The sequence below is a fragment of the Pseudophryne corroboree genome, chromosome 5 (genome assembly GCF_028390025.1).
Source record: "Pseudophryne corroboree isolate aPseCor3 chromosome 5, aPseCor3.hap2, whole genome shotgun sequence".
Classification (NCBI taxonomy): Eukaryota; Metazoa; Chordata; class Amphibia; order Anura; family Myobatrachidae; genus Pseudophryne; species Pseudophryne corroboree.
In genome coordinates this window covers 615,079,510-615,101,784 of record NC_086448.1, presented here as the reverse complement: position 1 = coordinate 615,101,784, position 22,275 = coordinate 615,079,510, and the positions used below count along the sequence as shown (strand labels likewise).

The 22,275-nt window shown below is 43.3% G+C and overlaps 1 long non-coding RNA gene across 1 annotated transcript in view; it reads left to right on the top strand.

Annotated features, from left to right (window-relative positions):
• Positions 1-3,138: 3,138 nt before the first annotated feature.
• Positions 3,139-22,275, top strand: part of LOC134929262 (uncharacterized) — a 36,614-nt gene continuing 17,477 nt past the window's right edge. Inside the window, exon 1 of the long non-coding RNA XR_010178427.1 lies at positions 3,139-3,257. This is a non-coding gene — a long non-coding RNA (uncharacterized LOC134929262). The remainder of the gene's footprint in view (positions 3,258-22,275) is intronic.

Here is a 22,275-nt window from a genome sequence, read left to right as displayed (position 1 = left end):
GGCTGGTGCGTTTATCACCTTGCACATATCCCTGGTTTATCACTTCCTTATGCCTTCTGCAGGTTAATACATCTGCCCCACTGAACTGTAAGTTCAGGTTCTTTGCAAACACTGAAGAGCACGATGGGCAGCACTGTAGTGCATTGGTTAGCTTTGCTGCCGCAAATCACTGGGGCATGGATTCAATACCAAATAGGGCCCGATCTATGTGTAATTTGTAAGTTCTCTTCATGTTTGTGAGGGTTTCCAACGGGTTCTCTGGTTTTCTCCCACACTACAAGGAATACTGTAGCTTCTCCAACAAGTATTTGAAATATTTGGGTTCATTATTGTTAAATTTAAACAACTACTGCTTGTTAAGACTAAAACTTTCCAATCCTTTAAAAAATCTTAGTTAAACATGCATCAGGCATAAATGGGGTATGCTACTTTTTGGAGTAACTTCCATTACTCTATGTCATTTTTTATTTTTTTTTAAATGTCAACTTAATAAATTCATTTGCTCATTAGACAGCACAGTATTCATGTATAGCCAGTATAGTCCAGCAATTCACAGACTAATGTATCAATACGGTGATAAACCAGCCTACCTTCATCACCTAGTAATAGATATTTGCAACATAATAATAGTAATTTACTTGTGATGTTTCATAACTACATGTTTTATAAACTGTCTGATGGAATGTGTATTCTGCAGACTTTGAGATATGGGGCCGAATGTAATAGAGTGAGAGTTTGAAAAAGTGAAAGATTTGGTAAGATTTTGCAGTTTTTTTTAAAGTGGCGATCATTTACAGGGCAAGATCAACCAGTGTAAATAATTGCCACTTTAAAAAAAACTGAAAAACCTTACCAAATCTCTCCCTTTCTGAAACTCTCACTCTATTTCATTTGGCCCCTGGAATCACCAGATCCTTTAAATAATATTTGTTAATTTCAATGGAGCATAATAATATTATGTAGCATCATTTATTGTTTATTAATATCACTGTTATAATAGCTGAGAGTTAATAATAGCAGCAAGCACTTGTAAAATTATAGCAATTTGTATGTGATGTGTCAAAAATATGTTTCAATAACTGCCAGACAGTGTATATTATTCTTTTAGATCAGTGGTTCTCAAACTTGGTCCTCAGGACCCCACACGGTTCACGTTTTCCATGTCACCCAGCAGGTGCACGGTGTATAACCAACTGTCACATTTTAAAAATGTACAGGTGAACTGCAAAGCATGAACCATGTGGGGTCCTGAGGATTGAGTTTGAGAACCTACGTCTTAGATCATGAATCACCAGATCAGTTACAAATCATTTGTCAGCTGCTGATGGAACATAATGATATGATATAGCAAGTCATATTGCTTTATATTTACTTATAACAATCACTTATATTTAACGGGTTCAGTATGATATCCCGGCTGCCGGGATCCCTACAGCCAGAATACAGGCGGTGAGCACTGCTTCCGGTCTGGTGGCAACCTTTGGTCACCACAGGGTTATTTACCCCCTCCGGTGGTGGCGTGGACCACGACACGAATGAGGATTCCAGCCAGTGGTCGGGTTTCCTGCCGGCAGACAGGTTTCCAACCGCTGGTATTTCACTGGGTGTCAGGATTCCGGCATTGGAATCCTGACAGCCAGGATCCAGACAGCCGGTAAAATGATTGCCTCCCTATTTACATTACTCTCTTGAAGATCAATATATCATAATAACACTTTTGTCAGCACTAAGAAACATCTTGCACCTCCAGGGGCATAACTAGAACTTTGTGGGCCCCATAGAAAATTCTTGGAAGAGCCTCGACAAACCCCCACAATGTCCCTTAGGGGCAGGACAGAGGGGAGTGAGAGAGAAAGAGGGTGCCAGGGGAGAGAGAGAGAGTTAGAGAGCAAGAGAGAGAGGAAGAGAGAATGGGTTTTCATGGAAACAGAAGGAATAAGAGAGAGTCAGTGTCAGGATGAAATAGAAAGAAAGAGAGTAGCAAGAGAGAGTATTAGGGGGAGAGAGAGGGGTGAAAGAGAGAGAGAGGGAGAAGGAGCGAGCAGGAGAGACACTACTTGACTACAGCAGAGGACGGAAGTGGAGGCATAGATGGACAGAGGTGGGGGGGGGATGGATAGATGGGGGCATGAGCAGACAGACAGAATGAACAGAGCACCATATGGGAACATAAACGGACATCGGCGGCATTGACAGACAGATGGACAGACAGAGTACAATATGGGGCAAGGACGTACGGGAGGGGACATAGAGAAGGACAGATGGATGGATGGATGGATGGGAGGGAGGGGGCACAGATAGACACATAAATAGACAGGGCACCATATGGGGGTATAGGTGGATGGACAGGAGGGGGCACAGATGGACAAGAGCATGGGTGGACAGACGGACCGACAGAGAACCATATGGAAGCATAGACAGAGAGGCAGATGGACAGGAGGGGACATAGATGGACAGATAAGAGGAGACATAGACGGATAGACATGGCCAGACCCTCTAACTACAGTATACAAGGTGCAGAGGATGCAGCTATTAAGGCTTGGAAAGGGGGGGAGGAGGAAATCCACTGCTCTGTCTAAAATGTATTATTATTTAATTTTATTTTTCTTTGTGTTCTTTGTTTGTACTTAATGCTACCCCGCCAGATTCAGACCACGACAGTGTACATTACGGGTAGGGAGTCAAAGCCACTTGTTGTAGAGCAGAGGCATCACCAGGTGTGGGGACACCCGATGCGCACTATCATCCCCCCCACCAACCCCCACGCGCCTTTGGTGGGGCCACCCAAAAAGGGAGTGTGACCTAACAAAATGGCGTGGCCTCACTGGGGTCTTTGTTCATTCAATCCGGGGGCATGTCCAGCATCCCCGAAGTTGCTGGCTGCCCCCGGAGACTGAGCTGAGTGCAGTGCCGGCACTTCATGTGTGACAAGAGCCGAATGCTGCAGGAGATTATCACATTGCAGCACTCAGCTCCTGTCACTGCAGAAGAGCCGGCACTTTGGTGTTATCCTATCTGAGGGTAACACCCAGGTGTGGGCCGCACCCCCTGCACCCGACATGTGACATCACTGTTCTAGAGAATCCGGAAGCGTGGCTGCGCCTGCCGTAGCGGCTGTGCGCTGCTCACAGATGTGGCACTGTGTACGCACAATCACTGCTCATCCATCAGCCACGCTGCCCAGGTGCTGCTACTGCAGGTGCAGCCATGCTTCCGGATTCTGTAGAACAAGCTCACTGCCTCCCTCCTCCCTACCAGTAAGTAAACTGCCGGGCCCTGAACCCGGCGCAGAAGCAGTAAGTAAAAGTACATTTTTTAGAGGGTGCAGTGGGATTACCTTTGGGGCAACCCCAAGCCACAGGACCCCACAGTAGCTGTATCCCTTGCACCCTCTACAGTTACGCCACTCTGCACCACCACTTATGCAGCGATAAAAGGATGTCTTAGTGCTGCAATGTATAAAAACAAGGAGGTGTTACAGAATCGCACCATCTAGCGATCACTGTTTCCCTATATCACATCAGCGTAATACTGATGCAATCCATAATTTCTCCATGGAATGTTTTTTAATACATACAGAGAAATTGCAACCATCAATTCATCAGGGCTGCCATCAGAAATTGTAGGGCCTGGGACTCACAAAATAGAATTTTTTTTAAGGGGATCACTGTCAGGCTTTAGTACCTGTATATCTAGTCCAGGTGAGCATGTCATAGTACAGACACCTAAATCCATGTTGCACAATTACACTGGTAAGGGAATCTGTGCTGAGAACTTGCATGCTTATCTTCCTATGATAGAAATAACCTCAGCTATAAATTCTCTCTGCATGTTTTGTACACAGTTAGGACTGTAACCACTAGGTGGCACTGTATCAGCAATATATACCACTGTTCTGTTTGCAGCTTTTGCAAAAGTAAAAAAAAAAATGACTTTTTCTATTCCTTTAAAAATATTTTTGCCTATTCCAAAGTATATTTGCAGCTTAAATTATATAGTTATATTTTTATATGCAAAAAATTCAACAGCAACTTAATAACGAAATAGATATGTATACACACTATTTTTTGAGAAAGGTCTGATTTATTTAATAATACATCATGATGATTTAAGTGTTCTAAAATTCTGATATGTTTGTTTGCTTGCTTGATATGATTGTTTCTAATTAGTTTAGATATGCCTGATTATTATCAGTTATAATGCCAACTGTAAAGGGGTGGGATAAATTTAGCAGCAAGTGGAGAGTAGGTTCTTGGAGTTGATGCATTGGAAGCAACAAAAATGGGCAGGTGTAAGGATCTGAGCCACTTTGACACTGGCCAAATTGTGAAGACTTGAAGGTCAGAGCATTTCCTAAATGACAGGTCTTATGGGGTGTTGCCAGTATGCGGTGTACTGAATATATGCACAGAGTCTCTGTCCTGCAGCGTGAATATGAGACTTCCTGCCTCTTCTTACTACAAGGCACTGTTCCTAGTGCTCCGCTCTGCCCCTAAAATGGCCACCAAAGTCCCGCACACCACAGACCTCTGGTTCTCTGTCTCTGGCTTCTCCTGCGGGGTTAAGATCGCCACTAGCGGTGGCAGCAGCCAGATCTGTCAGGCGGCCCTCCAACAATAATTCCTTCCCCTGCCATTACCTCGGAACGTCCCACAATGGTCAGTGAGCAGGGGCCATGAGAAACTCTCTCCAGCAGCGCTCACTAGCGCCAGGCTCCTGCAGGTGCTGTAACGTGTTTGGTAGCAGTTGATTTACCAACGGACACAATACTGATGGTCATGATCCCGACAGCCACTGACCTACAGTCAAAATACCGACATGGGTCAAAATACCGATATTCATTATGTTAATATGTTCAAAATGATGACAGTCAAAATACGACATTTGAAATGCCGACATGTCAAAATGCCAACATGCGTTTTTAAGAAATTTTTGCCCCAAAACAGACTTGTTCATATTTTACTATCCTAGTGGACCTGGATGGGGAATATAATAATGTGCTGAGTGCAGAGAGGCACCGTGCCTGAAGCATTGCAAGAGCAGCAAGCCAAGAAAGGGGGCGGTACACTTAGACAGTGTCCATGTGGTCCTTTGTTGAAATAGGCACCAAAAAAACCCCGAAAACTCATGTTGGTATTTTGACACGTCGGCATTTCAAATGTCAGTATTTTGACCATGTCGGCATTTTTAACATGTCGGCATAAAGAATGTCGGTATTTAGACCATGTCGGTATTTTGACTGTAGGTTAATGGCTGTCAGGATTATGACCACCAGTATTGTGTCCATCAGTAAATCATACTGAACCCGACCTGTCCACTGTCAACAACGTACATTAAACATGCTGGCTGCATTCACAGCTTTCTTTACTGGAGCGTGTCACATATTATTGCTGAAAGTGTGGTATCCCTCTTACAGTATGCATATACTTGGTGGGTGGTGTCAGGGCCGTATGTAGTGTAGGTCAGACGGTGCTTTGCACACAGCACATTTTTGCTATGGGCACACCATCTGCTACTATCCCAATTGTGAAGTTGTAATGCTGGCCGCTGTAACTCTGAAAGCAGGCAGCACTGGTGCTGCAGAGAGTCTCTATTGTGTGGTGTGAGTATAGGACTTCTGGGGACGCTATATAAGAAACTGTTAATAGATAGATAGATAGATAGATAGATAGATAGATAGATAGATAGATAGATAGATAGATAGATAGATAGATAGATAGATAGATTCAAGTATGCACTATTAAAGTTTTTTGAAGAGCTACTCTTGCACTTCTGCATTCCGGACTTCACGTCACAGTATCATGACTGTACTTATCTCCATTGATGTCTATTGGGTATCCGCAACAGCCCTGTGCACTGATTTGCAGTATGGATTTTCACGTGTCTGCTGTTGCATATTTTAAAGTCCTCATTGTGTCCCCAGTGGTCCTGAAAATGAAATAAAAATTTTATGTATTATCAATATTTTTTTTCTTTTTATTTTGCTTATTTCATTGTATTTTCTGCAGTCATTTTATCCTATCATAATCAGAGGAAGAATATAAAGAGATAGGATGCACTACATATATAACTGGTTGGATCTATAGAGAGGTGGAGGAGGTAATGAGGTCGGAGGCAGTATAGATTGAAACGGGAGGCACTATGGAGGCTCTATAGAGACAGATACTGTAGTTGCCAAGTTAGACACAGACAGGAGGCACTATAGGTAGAAACTCAAGAGAGTTTCTACCTATAGTGAGAGAGGCATAAGACTCCACCGTAGAGACAGGAGAGGAGGCATCATAGGCAGAAAAACAGGAAGGCACTAGAGATAGAAACAGTAGGCTTTCATACAGAGAGGCATGAGGCACCACTGCAGAGACAGGATAGGAGGCATTACAGAGAGAAAAGATGGAGAATATTTCAGTAATACCTCTATACTGGTGATTAGTGCACAGATCAATATGTATTTTATAAATCTGTCCATACATGTATAAATAGATTGTTTTGTAAACTTGTTGTAGATTTATATAGTTTTTTTTATGTAATTTTTTATAATATATAATTGCCCGTGTATTCCTAGTTATTGATGTGTGCACACAAACATACAGTACTGTGCAAATGTTTTAGGCAGGTGTGCAAAATATATTAATAAATGTTTTCAAAAATAAAAGTGTTAATAGTTTATTTTTTATCAATTTACACAATGCAAAGTGAATGAACAGAAGAGAAATCTAAATCAAATCAATATTTGGTGTAACCATCCTTTGCCTTCAAAACAGCATCTATTCTTGTAGGTACTGTTTTTTAAGAAAATCAGCAGGGAAGTTGTTCTAAACATCTTGGAGAACTAACCACAGATCTGCTGTGGATGTAGGCTTTCTCAAATCCTTCTGTCTCTTCATGTAATCCCAGACAAACTCAATGATGTTGAGGTCAGGGCTCTGTGTGGGCCATATCATTACCTCCAGCACTCCTTGTTTTTCTTTATTCTGAAGATAGTCCTTAATGACATTGGCTTATGTTTGTGGTCGTTGTCCTGCTGTAGAATAAATTTGGAGCCAATCAGACGCCTCCCTGATGCTATTGCATGATGGATAAGTCCATGCACATATTCTTAATGTGCATTCTTACTTTGAAGCAGTTTTTCCACACCTACCTAAAACTTTTGCACAGTACTGTTGTGTATGTGTGTGTATGTGTATATATATATATATATAATTCCAGTAACGGCCGGCACTCAAATCCCATAATCAGCTTGCTCCGGTGCCAGTTAGAGCAATTAGATACTGATCCAGAATAAAACGGCACTCGGAGAACTTGAAGAAGTAAAGAAATTTATTTCAGGTCATTAACGTTTCGGGGTCGCAAGCCCCGTCCTCAGAATGAACACAGCAGTGTTCATTCTGAGGACGGGGCTTGCGACCCCGAAACGTTAATGACCTGAAATTAATTTCTTTACTTCTTCAAGTTCTCCGAGTGCCGTTTTCGTCTGGATCAGTATATATATATATATATATATATATATATATATATATATATATATATATATATAGTGCAATGTTGCGCCCGGCACTCCTAAAGTCCCCAAGGTGAAATGCTGTGGTGCCTTCCCAGTGACATGGAGTCACTATGTAAAGTTGTAGAAAAGCGCAGCGGCACTCAGCAGACTTGAATTAATCTTTTATTAATGCCGTGGAGCCGACATGTTTCGGGGCTTGTACCCCGTCCTCAGGGCCAGACAAAAGTGAGACAATCACAAAAAAACACATTTAAATACCATAACCATAACGAACACAAGATAACTAAGTGTACTCACCTGCTCCACGCCGTGCTCGCCCGCTCGTGTCCGGCGTCAGTATCCGTGTCGCGGCTTGGTGATGTCTGTGGCGCGATTAGCCACGCCTCCATCCCCATGGCAACAACCAGGTCCAGGCTGTCTCTCATGGGGTCTGTTGCCCGCCAATCACTGCCCGGTGTCCAATGCCGCTTTCACTTCCCTAACCCCGCCGATGACGTGGCTGCACTTGGTGTAGCAGGGGTATCACTATGGCAACCGTTCACCCAATGCTGGAACGGACGCCAAAGATCTAAAGGAACATAATAAACAAAAACATACATAAGCAAAAAGACAAAAAAACAAAAAAGCAACAATGTGCAGTGATACAACTTATACATAAAGGTCTGTTAAAAACTGGATCTTATGGTAATCATTCCCTCCTCAGCCGCTAGGCAATTAATAAACTACTCTATGTTTTGTCTGTGCTGATTAAACTGTAGATACAATATAATAATCCCTGGGTGATGCTGTTACACGTGCCCAATCAGTAGTTACATTTAAACTAAAGGAAGCATTGCAGTCCCAAATTCTCATTTAATCCCCCCGGTGACAGTGTACCCAGAGTATAGATCCATCTAGTTTTCCTCTGAAGCAATGTTCTTGCCCTATTACCTCCCCTAAGGGACAGGGGCACATGATCTATCAGTATTGCTCTGATACTTGCTACTCCATACTTTGCCATTATACAATGGCGCGCAAAGGGTTGATCGCTTGTGCCCTTCTCGTGGGCCTTTGTAATAGCACTTCGATGCAGCGCCATTCTCTCCCGAAACTGCCTAATGGTTTTGCCTACATAGGTAAGACCACAGGGGTAGGTAAGGAGATAGACTACATGAGTAGTGGTGCAGGTTAACCTATGTGCGATTTTTATCTTTCTGCCTGAATGTGGGTGGTTAAAGGTGGTACCTGTGATTAAAGTATTACAGGTTGCACAGCCCAGACATTTATAACAGCCTAATTTAGGCCTCAAAAAGTGTGCCTGTGTGTTCCTCGTAAGTCTAGTGACATCCAGTTTGACCACATGGTCTCCTAAATTGCGGCCCCTCGTGTGGCTAGGCATTATCTTGGTGTCTGCCAGCTCTGATAAGGCCGCATCAGTTTGAATAATCGGCCACAGTTGCTTAACCTTTTTTGTTATTCGTGTAGATGCCGTGGTGAATTTGTTCACCCAAGGTTACCTTTTATCTAAACGCTTCTTGGTGCTAGCCCCAAGTACTTGTTCCCGAGTGAGTTTTAACACCTTCTGCTTAGAGGCCTCCAATTCTTTAATCGGATACCCACGATCCGCAAACTTATAAAGCATTTTGTCTAGAGCTATTATGGTTTCTTCCTGCTCTGATGTAATGCGTCTTACCCTCAAGAATTGGGAAAAAAGTAACCCCTTACGGAGAGATACCGGGTGGAAACTTTGGTAATTCATTAGGGTATTTCTATCTGTAGGTTTTACATATATAGAAGTTTTCAAGATCCCGCCTGTACTGGTAATGGTAATGTCTAAGAAGTTAATGGACAACTCATCTATAACGTAAGTAAACTTCACTACATGTCCTGCCGCATTATGCATATCCCATATGGCCATTAGTACTTCCCTGGGGCCCTGCCATATTACCAATAAATCATCTATGTATCTCTTATAATACAACAGATGATTAGAGATGGTGGTATCTAACTGAAACATGTGTTTCTCTATCTGGTACATGAAAGCGTTGGCGTACGATGGGGCTACCGCCGACCCCATCGCACACCCCGCTACTTGCAAAAAGAATAGGCCATTGAAGAGGAAGTAGTTCCTATGTAATACCTTGTTCAACAACTGCAAAAGGAAAGTGGGCTCAGGGCCCTCATAATTCACATTGCCCTCTATGAGTGACCTCACCGCCTCCACACCCGCATCATGAGGGATGCAGGTGTAGAGGCTTGTGACATCAGCACTACACAATAAGAGGTTCTCAGGCAAAGATTTAAATTGTTGCAATTATATTAATAACGACGTTGTATCCTTCAAATAAGAAGGTAAAGCCTGTACACAGGGATTCAAGAATGCATCTAGGTATATGGAGATGGGCTGATATAGCGACCCCCTGGCTGATACTATTGGGCGGCCAGGTGGGTCCACCATGGTTTTGTGCACCTTAGGTACCGTGTAGAACAAGGGCACCCTAGGGTACTCAACCATTAATGCTTTACTTATTTCCACCAAAATAATCCCCATATCTCTAGCCTGTACAATCAATGCATCCAGCTCTACTTTATACTCCCTAGTGGGATCTTTTACAAGCTTTTGGTAAACAGTGACGTTATTCAATTGGCGTAGACATTCATTGATATAAGATGTTGTGTCCAGTACCACTATAGAACCCCCCTTGTCTGCTTTGCGTATGATAATGTCTTCCCTCTCTGATAAATTTTTAAGGGTTAATTTCTCCTGTTTGGATAAATTAAAGGGAACTAGCTCTCTCGTAGCCTTATTCCCCTCTTCTTCTAACATTCTGGTGAATGTCCGGATAGAAGGGTTCAGAGAAGGGGAATCAAACAATGATTTCTGAGCTACTTTACATACCTGTACTGGAAGTACTGGTTTAGTCTCAGGAGCCGGTTTGTTATTAAAGAATTCCTTTCTCCTCAAAGTATATATATATATATATATATATATATATAGTGGTACTGGACACAACATCTTATGTCAATGAATGTCTACGCCAATTGAATGACGTCACTGTTTACCAAAAGCTTGTAAAAGATCCCACTAGGGAGTATAAAGTAGAGCTGGATGCATTGATTGTACAGGCTAGAGATATGGGGATTATTTTGGTGGAAATAAGTAAAGCATTAATGGTTGAGTACCCTAGGGTGCCCTTGTTCTACACGGTACCTGAGGTGCACAAAACCATGGTAGACCCACCTGGCCGCCCAATAGTATCAGCCAGGAGGTCGCTATATCAGCCCATCTCCATATACCTAGATGCATTCTTGAATCCCTGTGTACAGGCTTTACCTTCTTATTTGAAGGATACAACGTCGTTATTAATACAATTGCAACAATTTAAATCTTTGCCTGAGAACCTCTTATTGTGTAGTGCTGATGTCACAAGCCTCTACACCTGCATCCCTCATGATGCGGGTGTGGAGGCGGTGAGGTCACTCATAGAGGGCAATGTGAATTATGAGGGCCCTGAGCCCACTTTCTTTTTGCAGTTGTTGAACAAGGTATTACATAGGAACTACTTCCTCTTCAATGGCCTATTCTTTTTGCAAGTAGCGGGGTGTGCGATGGGGTCGGCGGTGGCCCCATCGTATGCCAACGCTTTCATGTACCAGATAGAGAAACACATGTTTCAGTTAGATACCACCATCTCTAATCATCTGTTGTATTATAAGAGATACATAGATGATTTATTGGTAATATGGCAGGGCCCCAGGGAAGCACTAATGGCCATATGGGATATGCATAATGCGTCAGGACATGTAGTGAAGTTTACTTACATTATAGATGAGTTGTCCATTAACTTCTTAGACGTTACCATTACCAGTACAGGCGGGATCTTGAAAACTTCTATATATGTAAAACCTACAGATAGAAATACCCTATTGAATTACCAAAGTTTCCACCCGGTATCTCTCCGTAAGGGGTTACCTTTTTCCCAATTCTTGAGGGTAAGACGCATTACATCAGAGCAGGAAGAAACCATAATAGCTCTAGACAAAATGCTTTATAAGTTTGCGGAACGTGGGTATCCGATTAAAGAATTGGAGGCCTCTAAGCAGAAGGTGCTAAAACTCACTCGGGAACAAGTACTTGGGGCTAGCACCAAGAAGCGTTTAGATAAAAGGTTACCTTGGGTGAACAAATTCACCACAGCATCTACACGAATAACAAAAAAGGTTAAGCAACTGTGGCCGATTATTCAAACTGATGTGGCCTTATCAGAGCTGGCAGACACCAAGATAATGCCTAGCCACACGAGGGGCCGCAATTTAGGAGACCATGTGGTCAAACTGGATGTCACTAGACTTACGAGGAACACACAGGCACACTTTTTGAGGCCTAAATTAGGCTGTTATAAATGTCTGGGCTGTGCAACCTGTAATACTTTAATCACAGGTACCACCTTTAACCACCCACATTCAGGCAGAAAGATAAAAATCGCACATAGGTTAACCTGCACCACTACTCATGTAGTCTATCTCCTTACCTGCCCCTGTGGTCTTGCCTATGTAGGCAAGACCATTAGGCAGTTTCGGGAGAGAATGGCGCTGCATCGAAGTGCTATTAAAAAGGCCCACGAGAAGGGCACAAGCGATCAACCCTTTGCGCGCCATTGTATAATGGCAAAGCATGGAGTAGCAAGTATCAGAGCAATACTGATAGATCATGTGCCCCTGTCCCTTAGTGGAGGTAATAGGGCAAGAACATTGCTTCAGAGGGAAACTAGATGGATCTATACTCTGGGTACACTGTCACCGGGGGGATTAAATGAGAATTTCGGACTGCAATGCTTCCTTTAGTTTAAATGTAACTACTGATTGGGCACGTGTAACAGCATCACCCAGGGATTATTATATTGTATCTACAGTTTAATCAGCACAGACCAAACAGAGTAGTTTATTAATTGCCTAGCGGCTGAGGAGGGAATGATTACCATAAGATCCAGTTTTTAATAGACTTTTATGTATAAATTGTATCACTGCACATTGTTGCTTTTTTGTTTTTTTGTCTTTTTGCTTATGTATGTTTTTGTTTATTATGTTTCTTTAGATCTTTGGCGTCCGTTCCAGCATTGGGTGAACGGTTGCCATAGTGATACCCCTGCTACACCAAGTGCAGCCACGTCATCGGCGGGGTTAGGGAAGTGAAAGCGGCATTGGACGCCGGGCAGTGATTGGCGGGCAACAGACCCCAAGAGAGACAGCCTGGACCTGGTTGTTGCCATGGGGATGGAGGCGCAGCTAATCGCGCCACGGACGTCACCAAGCCGCGACACGGATACTGACGCCGGACACGAGCGGGCGAGCACGGCGTGGAGCAGGTGAGTACACTTAGTTATCTTGTGTTCGTTATGGTTATGGTATTTAAATGTGTTTTTTTGTGATTGTCTCACTTTTGTCTGGCCCTGAGGACGGGGTACAAGCCCCGAAACATGTCGGCTCCACGGCATTAATAAAAGATTAATTCAAGTCTGCTGAGTGCCACCGCGCTTTTCTACAACATATATATATATATATATATATATATATATATATATACTGTGTATATGTATGTACATATATATGGCATTGAGCAGCAGGTATACGGTATAGGAAGAAACGTCCAGCAAATATGAGCAGTTACTGTAACAAATGTGTGCAACATTTTAAAAACGTTTAATTGATTTTAACCACTCAATACTGGCAGCGTACTAGTGAGAGGATTGCAACATTGGAATGTTACATTTATATCCTATTCCACCAGCTGCTTGTTGTACTAGCAGCATGATCAAATGGAGGAACAGAGAGGAGAAACCGCACATTGCGGAGCTGTCTGTGATCGCAACAGAAATGCAGCCAGGCAAATCTTAGGGGTCTATTAATTAAGCAGTGAAAAGAGTGGAGAAGTGAACCAGTGGAGAAGTTGCCCGTGGCAACCAATCAGCTGCTACATATAATTTTCAAGGAAGCATTTTATAAATGTTATTAAAAGCTGATTGGTTGCCATAGGCAACTTCTCCACTGTCCCACTTCTCCACTCTTTAAAAATAAAGCAGCCAGTATTTACCCTGCACAGAAACAATACAACCCACCCAAATCTAACTCTCTCTGCACATGTTATATCTGCCTCCCCTGCAGTGCACATGGTTTTGCCCAACTGCTAACAAAGTTGTTGCTGCGATCAACTCAGAATTACCCCCCATAGCACACTCCTACGCAAACTCATTTATGTATGCTATTGAGAAAAATCTCTTTTCACGCAGTCAGATATAGCACAATGGGGGTCATTCCGAGTTGTTCGCTCGGTAAAAATCTTCGCATCGCAGCGATTTTCCGCTTAATGCGCATGCGCAATGTTCGCACTGCGACTGCGCCAAGTAAATTTGCTATGCACTTAGGAATTTTACTCACGGCATTTTCATCGTTCTGGCGATCGTGATGTGATTGACAGGAAATGGGTGTTACTGGGCGGAAACAGGCCGTTTTATGGGCGTGTGGGAAAAAACGCTACAGTTTCCGGAAAAAACGCAGGAGTGGCTGGAGAAACGGGGGAGTGTCTGGGCGAACGCTGGGTGTGTTTGTGACGTCAAACCAGGAACGACAAGCAGTGAAATGATCGCAGATGCCGAGTAAGTCTGAAGCTACTCAGAAACTGCTACGAGGTGTGTAATCGCAATATTGCGAATACATCGTTCGCAATTTTAAGATGCTAAGATTCACTCCCAGTAGGCGGCGGCTTAGCATGAGCAAATCTGCTAAAATTAACTTGTGAGCGAACAACTCGGAATGACCCCCAATATCTGCTACTTTATTCAATTTGCATAAATGACATACTTATCATCCAGTCGGATTCCAAAGATCAGCTCATTGCGGCCTTACAGATCATCAATTCAGCTGATAAGGATATCAAATTCACCGACACCATTAGTGAAATGGAAATCCATTTCTTTGATGTTTTCATATGGAAAAAACTGTGGGTTCCAAACCTCCCTCTATCAGCCGCATCTGCCTTTTTCCACACCACACATGTGGCCAGTGATGCCAAGAGGGGGGTTCGTGGGTACACTTTACCTGGGCCCGCTGCCCCCCCTTCCCTGTGGTGCACAGCACCGGCAGTTGGAGTCAGGAGAGAGGGTACACTGCTGTAAGCCTCTCTCCCCAGCCCAGCACACATGCTGCTGCGTGCTGTGCTGTGGAGAGAGGCAGCTGCAGAAGCAGTGTAACCTCTCTTCCTGCGTGATGTTAGAGGGAACTTGATTGATCACACCCGCCCACCGCATGCCACCGCCTCTCACCTCCTGCTGCCCATTTGCCCCCAATAGCGGGGCACTCCTTTGCAACGGCAAAAAAACCTGTGATATTTAAGCTTTCCAATGGAGGTTCCTGGCCACACCTCCCTGAATTGGTCACACTAAGGATCAAATACGGTTTGAGGTAAAAATATAGTAAAAAAGGGGCAGACTAGATGGGTCAAGTGGTTCTTATCTGCGATCACATTCTATGCTTCTATGTTTCTATGTTTCAGTGTACATCTGATATTTACACTTTTGACGTAAGCAGCGCATATCAGATGCCGGCAGTGGGTGTCGCTAAGCACAAGACGGCTTCTAAGGTATTAGCATACACGGTCGAGTCACATTATTATGACAACCAGCTAATAGCCAGAGTACCCACTTTGGAACTCCATATGCATCAGGGTTTGCTGAACTGTCATTTTAGACAAACGTCTGGTAGCCCCCAGGTTTTGACATTGAGTTGCTCCAGTGTAGCGTGTTAGTCAGCCCTCGCGCACCTTCATAGCCAACATTCACCTCTCACATCAATGGCACATGGTGTTCCGCAGTTTCCACGTAGGATATTCGCAATGGTGCCTTTTGCCTAGTCATGATACACCTTCACCACTGCAGCACGGGATCAGTTCACAAATTGCGCTGTTTCAGAAATACTGCCACCCTTGGCCCGAAAGCTGATAATAATCACCCCTTTTATCCGACAGTAACGAATGATATGTGTGCAGACGACCTATCACACACCTTATATACCTACCAAGCTAGCACACGACACATGATATACTTCATGAGCTACATGCTGCTGACGTCAAATGTTGGACATGGTCATAATAATGTGCTTCGACTGTGTATTTTCGCAATTACACAGTGAGTGAAATCACATCTGTGAATGTATTAGTGTACAGCTATGAATCAGACCCTATATTTAATAATACCTGTCACGATCCGGGTTACTGGACGCCATTATCTACCTATCAGGTGTCTCCTGAGGCTGGCTCAGTGTTCCAGGGCCGGGTCTCAGTCGTGCTGCTGACATCCTCACTCCACATCTCCTCCCTGTCATTCCGCAGGCGCTGTTACAGTAAGCTCATAAAGTTAAGAATGGCGTCTCCAGCCCTCCGCGGCCTCTGCCGCCATTTCTGCACCTCCAGTATTCAAATAAGTCTGCATGGCGTATCCTGCCCGCTGCGGCCTCCTCCGCCATCTCTGTAGATCAAGTGTGCAAGTCGGCGTCTCCGGCCCTCAGCTGCCTCCACCGCCATTACTATTACTCCTCACATGGTTCCACAAACTAACTTTCCCTCCAAATGCTAGTATGGGTACAGCCAAGTTAGTTTCAGTCACATGACATTACTTCCAACAATCCGCTGTACCGCTGAACTCTGCTTAATTGATCAGCCAATGCCTGCCCTGCTGCAGGTATAAATGTCCCGTTCCTGAACCAGGAAGTTGTCAGTGCTTTGGTTGTCAAACCCAGTGTTACCAGTCTCCCTGCTTTGTGGTTGTTTGCTCATTACAGGTATACCAGCTCCTGTTTTCAACTCCACTAGAGACCCGCACCAGTTTAACATCCAGCGGTGCAGCCTGACTCTGCAGTGTTCTAGCATTGCTCCCTGCAACTGGCAGTGTCTAACACCAGCTTCCAGCATCCAGCTTCCAGCGGTATTCTGTTTCCAGATACTATCGGTGCTCCGCCATCAAATACCCATCGGTGCTCCGCCATCGAATACCAGATATCATCTGTGCTCCGTCATCGACTGTCTAATTCCAGTGATCCCTAGCATCACCAGTGCTACTAGCTATTCTCCAGCTACACTGGTGCATCAAGCACTCCACTCAGCTCATCGTTCGGTCTGGTTCCATCCAGCCTACCCAGCAGCTAACTTCTACTCCAGCCAATACAACCAGCTTCCAGTGGACCACCTGCTGGTCAGTTCCTGTTACCGTTCTACTACTCAGCACTTGGGTGTCAGTTAAGGACATACAATCTCCTGGTCTGCCAAGACTGTTACCTAATTCTACCGCACCCAGAGGCATCTGCATCCCTGCTGCACCTAACAGGAACTGTGTATTGTCATTCCATTTACCATACCTGACATTGCTGATGTACCATCTGAACTGTGCTTGAATAAAACCCGTTAACCTTATCTCCAGTTGTCGTAGTCACGCCTTCGGGCTTGGGTACTGCATGTCTAAGAGTCCCATATTACCTCCCAGGTTTAACTACAACTCAGCCCCTACAAATGAGGCTTCCTCCAGTCAGCACCAGCCCTCAGTTGTGACAATACCTTTTCAACATAACAAATTTTTCATATATTTAAATGCCTTGGGGCCTAATTCAAACTTGTATGTTAACCTGATGATTAGCGTACAAGTCCAATGGTATGCACAATGTACATGTGCTTGACCCATTCTGCCCAAAGTGCAGAACAGGTCCCAAGTACCTGCACGCATTGCCCTCTAAGCCCCAGCCTGATTGACAGGCTGAGGACGTTTGTTGGCTGAAAAGGATTGGCAACTGGGTCTGTTACTCAAATCAGAGGCATGTCGCCTCCATTTTGTAGTAGTGCCCTGTGTTTATTTAACATAGTATATCTGTACACTCAACCAAGCACAGCTGTGCATGTAAGCTGTGTATTCATAATTGCCAACCCTCCCTCATTCTGCAGGAGACTCCCTGAAATAGCAGCAATCTCCCTCACCCCCTGAATAGACCAGCAATCTCCCTCATTGCACCTTATCCCCATTATGCAGCTGTTACATTTTTTGGGAAAAAAAGAATTCAGAGATAAATACATTCAAATGGGATCATCAGTGCCATTTCCCTGCATTGGTTATAAGGCACAATGATCCCTATGACTACATGCGTTTTAAATAATGTTTCTCATGGCCACTTAGAGTATATGGAACCTCTTGTAAAACACAATACATGAACAAATCCTGCGCAATATCACAGTCTTTTTTTTAACAAGTAGATCTTACTGACTTTGGGGCTTATTTACATTTGGATGTAAGTCATTTTCATGACACACCTCACAGATGTAGCAGTACATGTCCGCACTGATAGGTGTCACTTTCACAATCTCCCTGAAATGCTTTTTCAAAAGTAGGCAAGTATGTGTGTATTACAATACTCAAAGCGTTCCTATCCCTAATCATTTTGAAAATGAAAAGTTAAAAAAGTCAGTTATCCTGCATTGGTTTAGACCTAATCATCTGCCTTTACTTCTCATACTTTGTCACTATATTCACCCAGTAATCTGCATATTGCAGTCTGAATCTCTGCAATCACTATACTAAAAGTATGTCACTATAGTCACCCTATAATCTGCACTCTTTGAACACTATGCAACCAATTTTTATTTTGAAACATTTGTAATATCATGATTTGCTTCCAATTGTAAATATCTGTGTTTGAAATTTTGGTCAGTGACGCATAGTTAATGAAGGCAGACTGGGCTGGTGTTTGCATAGTCAAATACCGTGAAATTTAACACCTTTGATTATTGGGACACAGAGGTGTAGCTAGGTGCCATGGTGCCCGGAGCAAGTGTTTTGGCGTCCCCGTGCCTGTACTGAATTGGGGGTTTAGCCAACATGTGGTGACATGTTACATTTGAAAAGAAACAATATTTAAAAATCCTAAATTGGTGGCAGGGCCAGTTCTAGACCTTGTGGAGCTCAGGGCGAAAGTTTCCTTTGGGTGCCCCCAACAATATAGGGGAATGGCAGTACGGCTGGTGTAATGGTTAGCATTCCTGCCTCACAGCACTGAGGTCATGGCCCTAACTGTGTGGAGATTGTATATTCTCCCCTTGCTTGTGTGGGTTTCCTCCGGGTACTCCAGTTTCCCCCCACAATCCCAAAAATATACTGGTAGGTTAATTGGCTACAAACAAAAATGAACCCTAGCGTGAACGTGAAAGTGCTGCAGAATATGTGTGCGCTATATAAATAACTGGTAATAATAAATAAATAATGGCTTATTTGGGAAGGTTCAATGCCACAGAATAGTACCAATTCACATTACACTGCACAGTAGCGTCTGTTATTCACATTATATCACACAGTAGTACCCCTTATACACGTTACACCACACAGAAAAGCCCCTTATACACGGTACACTCTGGTTGAGTCCCTTATACACATTACACCATGGTAGAGCCTTTATTGAAGTAGCTGTATTTAACCATTTAGTTGTTTAATTCAAATATAGTGTCTCAGGTAAATTAAAATGGGAAGGTGGGGGGTGGCGGGCCATAGCGCACCCTCTAACTCCTTTGGCGCCTGGAGCACGCGCTCCACCGGAGCCACCCTTGCTACACCCCTGGAGGGACATTTGCCTCAGCCATACCTAACAACTGTCCTGATTTTTGCGGGACAGTCCCTTTTTTGTGACTGTCCCGCTGTACCACCCGCGGACCGCAGTGTCCTGCAGTGGGGGTGGGGGCAGTTGGGAGGCTCCTTCCACTCATTAAGCTGCTGCTCTGCAGTGGTGAGTAGATGCTGTGCACACAGCATCTATTAACGGGTAACAGAGAGGCTGGGGGCATGTCCAGCAGCTCACAGAACGCTGGGTATGCCCCCATAGTTATTAAAACAGGGGCATCCCTGTGGAGCCATGCCCCCCTTCCCAAGGCCATGCCCTTTTTTGGGGATGTGCACCTTCGGCGCGCAGAAGTATCCCTACTTGGACAATGATGAAGTTACATAGTTACATAGTTTGTGAGGTTGAAAAGAGGCAAAATTCCCACAGGGTTCAACCTGTATTTTGTGTTAAGCTGTTCATATTATAATGCACCTGCTGAAGTAATTGTTTAGTACCATTTGACAACTATGATTCTTATCACTCCCAGATATTAATGTCACTATGTTAAATGCTATAACCCTGGATACTTTTTCCAGTTAGAAATTTGTCCAATCCTGTTTAAATGCATTTACAGAGTCTGCCATTATTACCTTCTCCGGCAGGGAGTTCAAAATCTTTATTGACCGTACCCTTTCCTACGTTGTGTACGGAATTTTCTCTCCTCTAGCCTCAGTGAGTGCCCACATGTCCTATACAGAGTTCTATTAATGAACAAATCCCTGCTAGCTCCTTGTAATGACTCTTTACATATTTGAATATATTAATAATGTCTCCTCTTAGACGCCGCTTTTCTAGTGTATACATGTTTAACCTAGTAAGTCTTTCCTCGTACTCCAGTGTCTCTAACCCTTTAATCAATTTAGTAGCTCACCTTTAAGCTCTTTTTAGTTCCCCGATATCTGTTTTATAATATGGTGCCCAAAATTTAGCACAATATTCCAGGTGCGGACGTACCAATGATTTGTACAGTGGCAAGATTACATCCTCGTACCTAGTCTCAATGCCCTGTTTTATGCATGCAAGCACTTTACTTGCCTTTTTTGCTGCATTTTGACATTGTGTACTGTCATTAAGCCTATTATCTATGAGCACCCTCAAATCTTTTTCCACCACAGTTACCCCTATATTTTCCCCATTTAGAGCGTAGGATGCATGTGTATTTATTGTCCCAAAATGCATAACTTTGCATTTTCCTATATTGAACCTCATTCCCCATTTAGACGCCCAGGTTTCAAGTTTAAATAAGTCTTTCTGTAGAGACTCCACATCGCTTTCTAAATTAATTACCTTACACAGTTTAGTATCATCTGCAAAGATTGACACTGCTACCCAGTCCTATTCCTAGATCATTGCTAAATAGATTGAACAGTAGCGGGCCAAGTACGGACCCTTGTGGTATTCCGCTGACTACTGGTGCCCAGCTGGTGAACATCCCGTTGACCACTACTCATTGTACTCTGTTATCCAGCCAATTGACTATACATGTACAAATAGTATATCCTAGGCCAAGTTCCCTTAATTTGATGATCAGTCTCCTGTGAGGCACTGTATCCAAGGCTTTTGCAAAATCTAAATACACCACATCCACTGCTTTTCCCTGGTCAAGATTCTCGCTCACTTCCTCGTAGAAGCTAATTAAGTTGGTTTGACATGATCTGTCCCATGCCGACTATTGCTAATAATCTTAGTAGTCTGCAGATACTCCTCTATGCTATACCTTAAAATTCCTTCCAATATTTTACCCACTATAGAGGTTATACTAACTGGTCTATAGTTCCCATGATGATTTTGAAGTCCATTTTTAAATAAAGGCACTACCTCAGCTATGCGCCAATACTTTGGTACCATGCCTGATGTAATTGAACTATGGAAAATCAAGTATAGTGGTTTTGCTAGCTGCAACTAAAGCTCCATAATTCCCTCGGATGAAAACCATCTGGGCCTGGTGATTTATTAATTTTTATGTTGCTTAGTCTCTCCAGGACTACTTCCTCACTTAAACAAGCATCAAGCCAAGAGTCATTACCATCACTATCTTTATGCACTACTCTCACTGTCTGATCCTCCCTGGTGAATACTGAGGGGGGAAAATTGTTCAGTATTTCAACTTTTATTTTATCATAGTTTATCAAAGCTCCCAATTCATCTTTTAATGGGCCTACATTTTCCTTCTTTAACCTTTATTGTTTATGTATTTATAAAACTTTTTAGGATTGGTTTTACTCTCTATAACGATTTGCTTTTCGTTTACAATTTTAGCTGCCCTTATTACTTTTTTGCATTTTTATTGCAATCCTTATAATACTAGAATGACTCCTCCCCTTCATTAGATTTAAATGTTTTGAAAGCACGCCTCTTATTAGCCATTGCTTCTTTAACCTCCTTATTAAGCCACATTGGCTTGTGTTTAGTACTACTGTGTTTACTGCTCATGGGAATGAATTTGTGAATATTGCAATCGAGCAACCCTTTTAAAGCATCCCACATTTCCGATGTATCTTTACCATGAAAGAAAACTTCCCAGTCAATGTCGTTTAGTGCCTGTCTCAGCTTATTGAAGTTAGCTTTTCTAAAGTTAAATGTTTTAGTTGGTCCCTTATAGCTATGTTTCTTGAAACTGATGTCAAATGTGATCATATAGTGGTCACTGTTTCCCAAGGTCTCCCCAACTTTAGTGTTTGATATAATGTACACATTATTGGTAATAACTAGGTCCAGAATAGTTTTACCTCTATTTGGGTCCTCAACTAATTGAGTCAAGCATTGATCCTTTAATGTATTTAAGAACCTGCTGCTCCTAGTTTTTACACGAGTCATTACTCCAGTTTATATCCGGATAGTTAAAATCCCCTAACACTAGGATGTCCCCCATTCCTGCAGCTTTTTCAATTTGCTCTAAGAGTTGTTCCTCATCATGTACGCTAATATCCGGTTACTGGTAGCATGTGCCAATGACTAGTTTCTTTGCTTCTGTGCCCCCACTTGTGACCCCTCCTCCCCTTTTGGTAGCCCTATCCCTCCTGAAAAGAGAATATCCCTCCAAATTCACAATCCAGCCGTGAGAGTTGTCCCACCATATTTCCGTAATACCTATAATATCATGCTGAGATTTT